The 12951-nt window shown below is 34.2% G+C and overlaps 1 protein-coding gene across 6 annotated transcripts in view; it reads right to left on the bottom strand.

The window, feature by feature from the left end:
• Positions 1–12951, bottom strand: part of LOC101735585 (semaphorin-1A) — a 502867-nt gene that overhangs the window by 393432 nt on the left and 96484 nt on the right. The gene's annotated exons all lie outside the window — the stretch shown is intronic.

The following is a 12951-nucleotide window of genomic DNA, read 5'->3' as shown; positions in this document are numbered from 1 at the left end:
ACAAAACAATGTAAAATAAAATTCGTTACCATTCATGTTTCTGAAGCGCACTAGTGATGTAGTTAGTGATGTAAATAACAAGTTTTATATTCACTTATGCTATCGTTAATATAAAAACAACGTTGTTTCGATCCACTGTGATAATACGAAATATACTTGATACTAAAAAAGCAGTTTTTTTTTTTTTTATTATTTTATATTTATTTAAGCCAATAGTTTTCTTTTGTTTCATGTATAGTTTTGTTCTCGATTTTGCTTAGTGTGAAATAGCCGGACTGCGACCTACGAGCTGGGGGTGGTAAGCCAAGCATGTTAGAGTTGAACCGATTAAAATACCCTTATGCTTAACAACCCACGTCAGATGATATAATACTCTCACCCAATGCAAGCTAGGCAGACAATGTATCACATTGTCACAGGACCGAACAATTTTTAAAAAACACTTAATGCTACTTTTATTCTGCTTCAAATTTAATTACGAGAGTGTATCTTATTCTAATGTTCACTGTTCCACCTATCATCGATGAATCGTGGCGATTCAATTTTCAAATGTAAAGTTATCGTAAAGCCATTGTTCAAACATATCGCTGAAGTGCCGTGACCATCAACATTGGCGGCTCGCGGCCTATTATGGCCGTGTCAAACTCGCAGCCATTTGTTTGTCAAACCGATGACATAAAGGCAACCAGTTCGCAATAAAATTCATTCCGTTTTAATTTGTAATTGCATTAATCAATCGATGTTGGATGTGAACAGTAATTAATTCGATTATAAATTTACTTGCGATTTATTGAACACATTAAAACTTTTGATGTGTATTCATTGGATTAATTTTTAATTCACGCTATGCTTTTAATACCTATCTCATGATAACTTCAAGTATTTAAGACATTTTTTATCTAGGATTTTTTTTATTGCCCTTGTAGACAGACGAGCATACGGCCCACCTGATGGTGAGTGGTTACCGTCGCCCATGGACTTCAGCAATGCCAGGGGCAGAGCCAAGCCGCTGCCTACCGCAACGGAATCTTCTATGTCATATTATATTTTCTCAGGAATTGTTTGAGATTATCTTGTCTTCCTTTTTAGCTTCGTCACACTCTCCAACGTCGCAGAATTAATCCCTACTAGTAACCTGTCATTCATCCAATGCGTTTCCACTGAACACTTAACATCTATCATTCGGCTCCAGAATCCCCTCCGTGATGTTTCTCGATCGCTATGTATAACTTCAAACGATTGCATGGAAAACATAAGAAGCAATAGAAACATGAAATAATATGCGGTAGGCAGCGGCTTGGCTCTGCCCCTGGCATTGCTGAAGTCCATGGGCGACGGTAACCACTCACCATCAGGTGAGCCGTATGCTCATCTGTCTACAAAGGTAATAAAAAAAAAAAACATTAAGATTTTTTGTTTGTTACGTCCTAGCTTTTCACCCGCAGCTTTTTCTACGTATACTTTAAATTGAATGGACGGAGATCCGCAGTTAGATGAAAGGTAGATTAAGTTCTTTCCAAACTATATACAAGAAACAAAACATAATAATAATATTTAATACAATGTGACTTCTAACATGGAAGAATATGTAATTCAATTCAAAACTGTTTGAATAACAATAAAGCCTATGATGCAATGTGACCTCTAATATTGAAGAATATATAATTCAATTCCAAAACTGATTAACAACAAAGCCTATATGTTGTTCCAAATTAATCCCTGTCTATTTGTAAAAACATTCATTACTGGTGGTAGAACCTCTTGTGAGTCCGCACGGGTAGGTACCACCGCCCCGCCTATTTCTGCCGTGAAGCAGTAATGCGTTTCGGTTTGAAGGGTGGGGCAGCCGTTGTGACTATACTGAGACCTTAGAACTATATCTCAAGGTGTGTGGCGCATTTACGTTGTAGGTGTCTATGGGCTCCAGTAACCACTTAGCACCAGGTGGGCTGTGAGCTCGTCCACACATCTAAGCAATAAAAAAAAATTAAAAAACATGGCCTACTTGTGACAGACAGAAATTATTTCTAAAAATCGCTGATTCGTCTTACATTATCCTTCTTTAGTTACCCCTGTTTACTTTTATTAGTTTACTTCGATTTACCGATCACATACATCGGATTCCACTGTTTTATTTTAATCTTTGACGAAGCGTGTTGCGGATAATAACATGTACTTTTAGGTTAGCAATATTGTGTTCTTTTTTTTTATAATAAATAAATTTTAATCACTGTTATGAATTCAGTTGACCCAAGGCGAATATGTAAAAAATGAAAGTTTTAACACTGTAATTCCCACATAGCGGACGCGTTACGTACAAACGTAGCGAAACCCAATTTAATTTAAAATTTGAAAAACAATTACGCTACTGTAGCAGCTTCGTATAAATCACGTTGTCACACACGGACGCTTGAATTCCACCCAATTAATTCTTTTGTACTATAAGCATTCGTTATTGATAATTACTTCGTTCGCGAACCACTTGACAGTCTGGTATCAGTTAAACTGAATCAGCTAAAGTTAATTTTTAAACGTTAATATTACACTTTGTGATATTGAAATAAAAAAACTGTTACAGTTTGAAATAAAAACTATTGGTTGAATAGCTAAGTGGATGATCATAAGGTTTTGATTTAGCTATTTTTTCCTAATTTAAAAAAATTAAGAGATCCCATTTTCTTAAGGCATTTTTTTTTTTTTCAAAAATAAATCATCACACTAAAAATGTAATCTTTAACTTGATTAAACAAGAAGTAATTTAAAATACATAAATATTATACAAATAAGTTTTAGCGCATTACAAACAATTTATGACGTAGGTGAAAGACTATCCAGAAATTTCCAATACGCCACTTTCACATCTTATTGCGAAAGTCACCATAAATTCAGTATTGTATCAAAATGGTTGAAATCTTGTTATAATTGTTTTAATTCCATATAAAGAACATGCTACGTCACAGCTCGGAGTTAAAAGCTCAAAAATTCCCAAAAGACCAGTAAAGCACACGGAAATCACGAATTAAATTCGGACACATTTCAACGAAATATAATTTATGATTGCGGTCGATCACTGTTAATGAGCTTACACGAGTGAATAGGCTTAAATAGACAATATTATAACTAATAATATTGGTTTGAGCGGAAGAACACTTCTGTGGTAGTTCTAACCTCAAATATTAAGTGTGTTATTTATGGTTCTAACCGCGATCACTGCAGTCAAATTAGCGTATTTTAGATTTCGATTACTGTATTTAAAACTGGCGTTAAATATTCTGTATATTGGTGGATTTTTATGTTAAACGAATCAATGGTGATTCTGAGGCACCCGTTATGTTTGTTAAACTTATGTAGAGGATTAGGTGACCAAAAATCAATTTTTAGTATAATTCATAAATCAAGTTTGACACTAATTTGTTCACTTCTATTTTTTATGGTTACTATACAAATTAGCCTTCGGTTAATTAATTAATTTTATTGTTTTTTTTTTAATGTCATCCGATTAAAACGACGGTGATTCGGATATATGTATATATTTTTGTTACAACGGCTTCTGAAAATTTCGCTAGTGATTTGTCATTAATGAAAAAAATAAGTTTAAATACATTTAATAAATTTTGACAAGTTTTCATTCGATTGTATTTTTTAAAGATTTTTTTACGTTTTTGGGTCAAATTTGAATCACGCCATTGTTCTCATTCACGATTCCCAAAATGTTAAATGTTCTACCGAACGCCTATTTTGAACGACATATTATTCTGTAAATAATGTTTTTAAGCTAAATCACTTAGGTCAACGACAAATCAATACGTTTTTTATTAGCTAAATCTCAAACTGACATTTTTATAAAGTACTAGAGGTCCCGCAGTAGTCGAAATTCGACTATAATGAATTGGAATTGTAAGTTAGTACACTATTATGGTTGTATTTTATACTTCTATAATCACAAACTTCGCCAAGACTACACTATAAAAAATATTAACAAAGACAAACAATATTTAATCTATTCTCAATTTGACAACAGACGCCAAGAACAAAAGTTTGACTTAAATAGTACCTATGCATGCGTGTGTGCGTCAAATATATGGTATGTAATGTGTGTAATGTTTTCTTTATTGATTTAATGAATTTTTTTTGCATTATTTAAAAAAATAATAGCATTGTGCACTTCTTCTCTATATTGTCTATAAGTATGGAAAATTTCATACGCCTCCGTCCGCGCAATTTTCGTAAAAAGGGATACAAAGTTTTTGCTTCACGTATTAATATATAGATTATAATATGTTTGTATTAATAAAGCTACACACAACGTAGCTTGTTATTATCCAAGTTATTGGCTGCTCAATTTATCATACGAGACAGTAAACAATTATGCGGGTCAGCTATTTCTGTATGCGAAATAATGAACCGGAAATTATGAACAATCGGAAATTTCAGGAATAACTTGTGAAATCGATTCGTTTGAGTTTTGGCGTAATGACAGCCCATCGGAATGTGCATGCTGGCTTTGTGATTTCATGCGATAATTATTTAATTCAATGACGTTTTGAAATAATATTAACCCGTAATTGGCAATTTTATAGTTATAACTTTGTTTGTTGCTTATTGAATTTTCATTTGTATTATATAATATTATATTATGTATATATTATATTGAATTTTCATTCTTCTTTATTCTTTATTTGTACACACTGTTAATAAAATACAGTAATTGGGATAAGATATAAAAAAATGGCGAGCTTAACTCAACAATTGAGTTATCTACCAGCTAACCGTTCTCAAAGAAGGAAAGCTTTACATTAGTGGGTAGATGAGTACAATCTAATTAGTAATACAAATAACAAAAATAAACACTAATACATAATATCAAACTATATACATACACAATTACACACATAAATAACATAAACATATACATTCTTGTTTTGTTTTCTTTTGTTTTTTTTTACTATTATTATTATTTTTGTTAAATCTCTGTTCATATATTAATGTAATGCATGCTGTGATTGCCTCTAATTAGAGTTGCAGTTATCAATTGCTCTATACATGTCAATGTTATTTTATGTCTTACTGCAAACGCTGCTGGAAATTCTTAAAAAAAAAAAAAATTGTTAGACAGCGGTACGGTTGCGTCTCTGGCATTGTCGGTACACATGAATAACGGTAACCAATCACCGTCCGGCGGGTCGTAACTTCCTCTGTCATCGAAGGCCATAAAATTAACATTAAATTGATTCAATTCACATTTCGAGCTTGCTTGTAAATACATAGCAGCAAAGTGATATTTGTGATTTTTATGAACTCCAGCTACTTAAACCAGGTATTTTTTATCTATCTTTAAACCAAAATCAAACAATTCTCTTTAGTTAGCCATATCAAATACCAGCCGTACTCGCCCGCTTCGCTGGGCATTTAAAATTAAGATTATTATTTATTGTCATTATTATATTAGGGAGTCCAACGCTCAGATAAATATTAGCCTATCCATTAAGTACATGTATTCTCTACATGGATACCAAGTTTCAAGTCAATCGGATGCATGGTTCAGTAGTTATAACGGAACATCCGTAAAAACCACTGTAGATTTACATATTAGTACTAGCTGACCCGGCAGACTTCGTAGTGCCTCAATCGATAAATAAAATACCTAATATTGTATAAAATAAACTTAAAACAAACAAAAGGAATCCGTCCGACGGGAGGCACCTCAAAATTGCTATTTTTATTTAATTCCGAAGCATTTTCATATTTATCTTCCACAAAAAATTCAAGACCAAAATCAGCCAAATCGGTCCAGCCGTTCTCGAGTTTTAGGGAGACTAACTAACAGCAATTCATTTTTATATAGTATATAGATAGATATATAAAATAAGTTATATTAAATTATGACTACTTTATATTTAAAAAATAAAAAAAAACTTTTCTAAGTGAGACCTCTTATAACGTTCCAATTTATACTAAACACAGAACAGAATCCAGTAATACCTAAACAAATCAATGTTGTCAATTGATCTAGTCCATTCAACCTTCACCTGCCTTCAAGATCGTCTGGACAAAGGAGGCAAATCTCCAAATTTTCATTGAACACTGCACCGCCCGAGTTGTCCGGTTGTTTGAGACAGTTACAAAGTTCCATAACTATCCGAGACCGTGGCCGTGCCTGTGTTTGGACGTCTTCGATAATTCAATGCTTGTCGATATATTAGCTTAACAATAGACTTAAGCTGTCACGTGAACTTTGCTTTTAGACTCTAGATTTGTGTTACCCTAGTTTGAATTTAATCTCGAAAGCTATTGCTATTGTGGGATTATTTCGGTACGAGTAGCGCTATTTAGTTTCAATATGATAAATTTTTTCCTACCGAAGGGTCATACTAGATTCACCGAAAAAGTTGGTAAGCTCACGGGGCTCTAACCTAACGAAGTTGCTAACACTAGCCCTAGCAAGAGCAGTGCTTCGCAGATTCTACCGCTGGATCGGAAACGCGATACACTGAGAAGACCCGGCGAGAAACTCAGTGGGCTGTGTCTGAGGGTTAATAACGATAATAGTCTGATTAGCTAATAAGAAAAATGGCCAATCAATTTTTTTTTAAATTGTTAACATGGGTAGGCCCACCTGGGCCACCTGGTGTTAAGTGGTCACCTAAGCCCATAGAAATCAACCACGTTAATTTCCCCGCTTATTTTCTTGTCATGAACTCATGTCAAGTACTGATTCTTACAATACAACGGCTGCCCCGCCCTTCAAATCGAAACGCATTATTTCCTCACGGCAGAAATAGGTAGCGTGGTGGTACCTATTCGTGCTGGCTTACAAGACGCCCTACAGTCTGTTTACCGTCTCCTATTTAGTAGCAGCATTCTGACTTTATGTTCCTATCTAACCTTTTATATCAGTAACCATAATTTCTGTCGATAGTTGCAGTCTAAGCCCTAAGCCTCGAGAAAGTTCGTAGTATTCCATAGGCAATAAAAAAATATGTCATGTGCAGTGAGGCATCTTTATATAATGAAAATAAAACAAAAGAAACATTTATCTATACTAATATATAAATCTACAGTGGTTTTTACGGATGTTCCGTTATAACTACTGAACCATGCGTCCAATTGACTTGAAATTTGATATCCATGTAGGAAATACATGTACATAATGAATAGGCTAATATTTATATGAGTGTTGGACTCCCTACATCAGTTGCGGGGGCGTTAATGATGAGAATCTTTGTGGGGGTGAGAAATAATAATGTTAATTTTAAATGCCCAGCGAAGCGGACGGGTACAGCTAATTTTCTGTAAAAGTCCTTCGATGATGTATTTCTCATGTTTTTTTTGTTGTTTTTAATTGCAACAGAAACAAGAGGTAAATGAAATTTACGTTGTAGATGTCTATGGGCTCCATAGTAACAGTGGGCCGTGAGCTCGTCCGTCCAACTAAGCAACAAAAACCTTTTTTTTATGAATGTAAATAAACGTTTATGATCATTATTAAATATTGTTAAATTTCGTGTGTGCTGATATCGACTGTCGCAACTCACGCCATCAACGCTAGTTTGTACTCAATATGATACATTATGAACTAATGAAAGAGAAAACATTCGTGTCAGCCCCGACGCCATTTGTAGTAGTTATCTTTAAATACTATTATTTTTTAGTATACAATAGGCAAGCAACACATAATATTGAAAACATGTTTATACTTTTATTAGTATCTATTTATACTAGTGGTCTCACCACAGAAGTCGAAATTCGAATATAATTAATTGAAATTATAACTTTGAACATTATTAAGAGATAGATTTCGCGAAGACCACACTATAGACAAAAAATATTAACCTATTCTTAATTTGACCACAGACTTCAAAAGTTTGAAAATAAACAATGAGTACATAATATGTATACATATTTGTGTGTGTGTGTCAAACACATGGTAGTATGTGTAATGTTTTATTGATTTAATATATTATTATTATGCATTATTTATAAGAAATATTAGCATTCTGCACTCCTTCTCTGTATTCTTTATAAGTGTTGGAAATTTCATACCCCTCCATCCGCGAAATTTTCGTAAAAAGGGGTACAAAGTTTTTGCTTCACGTATTAATATATAGATTCATTAGATTGACATCCATTACATAAATAATACATGACGACGCTTGCAGCTGAAAGTAAGTATTGTATTTTTTGACGAAGCATGTTGCTGATAACTTTATTTCTGTAATTTGACGAAGCATGTTGCGGATAATAACATGTGCTTTTAGGTTAGGAATATTGTGTTCTTTTTTTTTTATAATAAATAAATTGATTTATTACTTAAAATTTAAAAAAATAATACATGCACTGCCATCTATTGTCAGCTCTGTGTATTAGTATATTACGAGAAAGCGATTTAATAGAGAAATGGTCCGTTTCTTTAGATGCAGCGCTTACAGAATATAACATACCTAAATGAAATGACATATTTTAACACTATGTTAATTATTCAAGCAATGTGATCAAAATACTAACATCGGTGACGGATTTTGGTGTAGTAACTTAATATGTAATATGTAATTGTAGTCATTAACTGATACTAGATAAGACGTGAAAACTTGGTTCAACAGAATGCTTTAGCCTGATAATCTTATCAAATGATCTATTAAAAAAATGTATATTTTATAATTGTTTTTTTTTTCATCTATAAATGTTCAAACATTGTCGCCTTTTATTTTTTAAGTTATCGGAATTAATGACGTTATTTTTTTCGTAATTTCATATTATATTATAATTTCTAAACCCGTTCAAACGAAATCCATACAATATTCGGAATAAAATTCTCAGAACGAGATCTGTTTTAAGAAACGATCCCATCTTACTTTACAACTCAGTTTTCAGATGAAAAGATTACCATAATCCGAACATTTATACCGCAGAATTAAAAGACCTTTATTAATATTAAACCGAAAGCGTACTCTAAGAACGAGAAATTAATGCCTAATATTGCATGGGCGGCCCTCTCGACTCATTTGTTTAACTCATCAAGGAAAAGATCAATTAAGAAGATTAGTTATCGTCTTTAAAGATTACGTCACAGCGAGGAACGACAGGGCGGCGGGGGATATCGGGAGAAGTGACGAAAATAAGTTTTGTTTGACGCCTGTGGCCGGGAGGTTGCTCGCTCCGATTAAACAATGATATTTTTCAATATCAAAACGGAGTATTATTCTAGAAATACGCGTGTTATCAAACAAACTCAAAACTACTTGATAATCGTTATAGATTTCTATATCAATAATCAAGTCTATTTACATAAAAAAAACTGATTATGCTACCTTAAAAAAAAAGGTTTTCACTTTTGCCTCTATTAGTAGACGAGCTTATCTTATATCTTAAGTGGTTATCGGAACCGATAGACATCACCACCGCCACTTATTGCGTTATGACTATTCGATCTTTCTAACCAAAACGCATGAGTACTCCCGGTGACACTGGGTAGGTCTACCCCTGACCTTGGTACCAAATCGTAAAAGTAGTTATAATTATATCCACGGCTCGCGGAAACCGAAGAGAGTACTAATTAGATTGTGGTAGATCAATGGATCTATAATATCCATTGATATAAGTACAAATAATACACACATGTACCTACAATCCTTGCAAATAGATAGATGTTCAATGCAGTAGACCACGTAACCAAAACCCTTGCCGCATTGTGTCCTCGTGCGGTGTAACACTGGTATTCCTATCGCTTTGAAACTCGGAGGGATATCATTGGAAATTAATATATATCTTAAATATAACAAGGTAAAGAAAAAACATTTAAAAGCCATTTTCTCGTGTTGTTTGTCAATCGACTCTTTTTGAAGTTATACTTCTTTAGGCGCGTTATGAAAAATTGATGAGAGTGAAATTTTACGACGTGCGCGCACCGTGACACAAAAATAACAGAAATGAAGTTGCCCACTAAATCGGTCATTATAATACGACCGACGTAACTTGGCGAGTCTGAATATAGCCGCAGGTGAACTTTCCGAACCGAGAATTTATACGATATCAAGAAAAGGGATGTCCAATATGCGTGTTTGAGGATGTTGTTTAATCGATTTTTTTTTTAAATTGATTACAATTTAAATAAAAAAAAAGTAATAAATTTAATAAAAAAAAAGTATAACTTCTCACGCGCGTACATAAGTAAGTACACGCACCCTTTTTTTTGTTTAGTATTTACTGACGAGCTTTAGGGTCATCTCTAAAATGCATTTAAATATTGATGTACCAATGATTAAAGACGAATTTCGATCATTGCATTCGAGCACTATGCACCTTTAATAAATGATTGAGTAATTTAAACAAAACTCATAAATCACCCAAATCGTTATTTAAGATACTTTATATCAAAGTGGGGCCGTTAAAAACATTGACCCTGTTTATAAACCCGGTTGCACTCGATTCACCTCAGCCGAGGAGCAGTCGAAGTAGAAGTTTTCTAAACTTGTATTAATTCTGTGCTAAAACAGTCTCACACACCGATATTATAGTTTCACAGAACTTATTCCATTAAGACTTCTGTTGCACAGCTTCGTAGCTTACTTAATTATTTAATTTCCTCAAACTCACACTTAGAAGGTTTATGACATATACGAATTGTTATGACCGAAAATGTTTACTGTTTATAAACTAAACGCGTTTTTTTTTTTTTATTGCTTAGATGGGTGGACGAGCTCACAGCCCACCTGGTGTGAAGTGGTTACTGGAGCCCATAGACATCTACAACGTAAATGCGCCACCCACCTTGAGATATAAGTTCTCAGGTCTCAAGTATAGTTACAGCGGCTGCCCTACCCTTCAAACCGAAACGCATTACTGCTTCACGGCAGAAATACTCACAAGAGGTCCTACCACCAGTAAAAACTACCGGCATATGCGTATTTACGTAGTAGATGTCCATGGGCTCCAGTAACCACTTAACAACAGGTGGGCTGTGAGCTCGTCAACCCATCTAAACAATAAAAAAATAATAAAAAAGTCTTATATGTATGTATTTTACTTAATTATCGAAAAAGACTAATGTATTACCTCAAATAATACGTACACAATTATATACATAAAACTTTTTTTAGTGAATATTAAAAGAAGGGAGTGGCGCACAGACAATTGGACGAAACGGCGCCACTCGGTCATTGAACCCGATATCCATATGCTGAACGCAATTCACAATGCTAAAATTTTAATTTATGAAGCCATTAACGACTGTAAAAGTCAATATCTGAAGCTGTTGCATAAATTATATTACTTCAGTTCAAGTTCACTGAATTGTTTCACATTCGAACGAACGTTTTTGAGAGTTTCTTGTTTTGCGTACAGTTCAATTATCAGTAGGTACTAATGGTCCCCCGGTAGTCGAATTTCGACTATAATTAATTGAAATTATAAGTTTGTACACTATTATGATTCTATTGTCAAAGACTATTTATACTTCTATAATCACAGATTTCACCAATAATACTCCACTTTAGATAAATTTAATATTAACAAAGGCAAATAATAATTAATTTATTCTTTCACAGACGATAAGCAATAAAAGTTTGACAATAAACAAATAGTAAGCATGCGTGTGTGTGTCAAATACATGGTAGTGTATGTAATGTTTTTATTTATTGATTTAATGTATTTTTTATGCATATTTTAAAACAATATTAACACTTTGCACTTCTTTTTTATATTCTCTATAAGTGTGGGAAATTTCATACTCCTCCGTCCGCGCAATTTTCGCAAAAAGGAGTACAAAGTTTTTCATGTATTAATATATAGATGAATGGTACTGTGTTCTGTACCGTGTGTTTGATGAGACGTACTCTCAAGAATTAATTGAGTTGATTCATCCTCATTTCTATTTTAATATTGTTCCATCCGCCGCTGTGGTAGTTTAGTAATTAATCCTTACTTCCTTTATATTTCTACACCCTATATTCAACACTCACAATCCGATTTCCGCAAGTCTGTGATGTTTCCCGGGCGCTATGACATAATATCGTTATTTAAACGAAGTGTTAAAAAGTCTTAGGCCGGTTACAGTGCTCCACCGACCGTCTGTGCGTACGTTCCGTCCTGACGGTACGCATTAACCGATCGTCAGTTTGCTTCATTCAGTGCTCTCCTGACCAACAATCTGACCGGATTGGTATAGTCGGTACACAAAATGGAAGCGTTTGCAAATAGTTTAATTGCTGCTTATTATTTTCGAAAATGTTTAAGGAACAAAAGACGTAGATGTCACGTACATCCAATCGTCGCCCAAAGAGCATTTCAAAGGGAATTCACTACTTTATTATTCATTATTGCGCGAAAATAAAAATATTTTTTTTTTATTACTTCAGAATGTGGATCAAAAGTTTTGATGAATTATCAGCACATACTTCTTGCCAGGCCTTTAACTCGGCATCGCGGTCTTTATATGACACGTGGCCTTTGTCCCAGACCAGTTGACGAAGACGAACATCGGTGATTAGGCGTTCGGGGTGCCCAAAACACGTCATTAACGGTGCTTTTAGGTACCACAAGCACCGATCACCGTCCTCGTCGAACCCGTCGCTTGCGACGAAGGGACGAGCGAATGAACCCATAGACACAGCCCACTGAGTTTTTCACCGGATCTTCTCAGTGGGTCGCGTTTCCGATCCGGTGGTAGATTCTGCGAAGCACTGCTCTTGCTAGGGTTAGTGTTAGCAACACTCCGGTTTGAGCCCCGTGAGCTCACCTACACACGTTAGGGTGAAGCTGAAATAGCCTCTCAAGGCTATCAGCACAGGCAGGATAAAAAAAGCATTGCTGACGTACATCGTCATCAGTAACAGTTCAACAATTAGAATGATCTTCTGTATTCGTAGACAACAAATAATGTTCTATCTATGTATTATTTAAAAAATTGAATAAGTGTAAATTTAAACTAAATTTTAAGTAACCGTAATTAAGTAG

This window comes from Bombyx mori, chromosome 19 (assembly GCF_030269925.1).
Source record: "Bombyx mori chromosome 19, ASM3026992v2".
Classification (NCBI taxonomy): Eukaryota; Metazoa; Arthropoda; class Insecta; order Lepidoptera; family Bombycidae; genus Bombyx; species Bombyx mori.
Note: the sequence above shows the minus strand (reverse complement) of the source record. Positions and strands in the feature narration are given on the sequence as shown.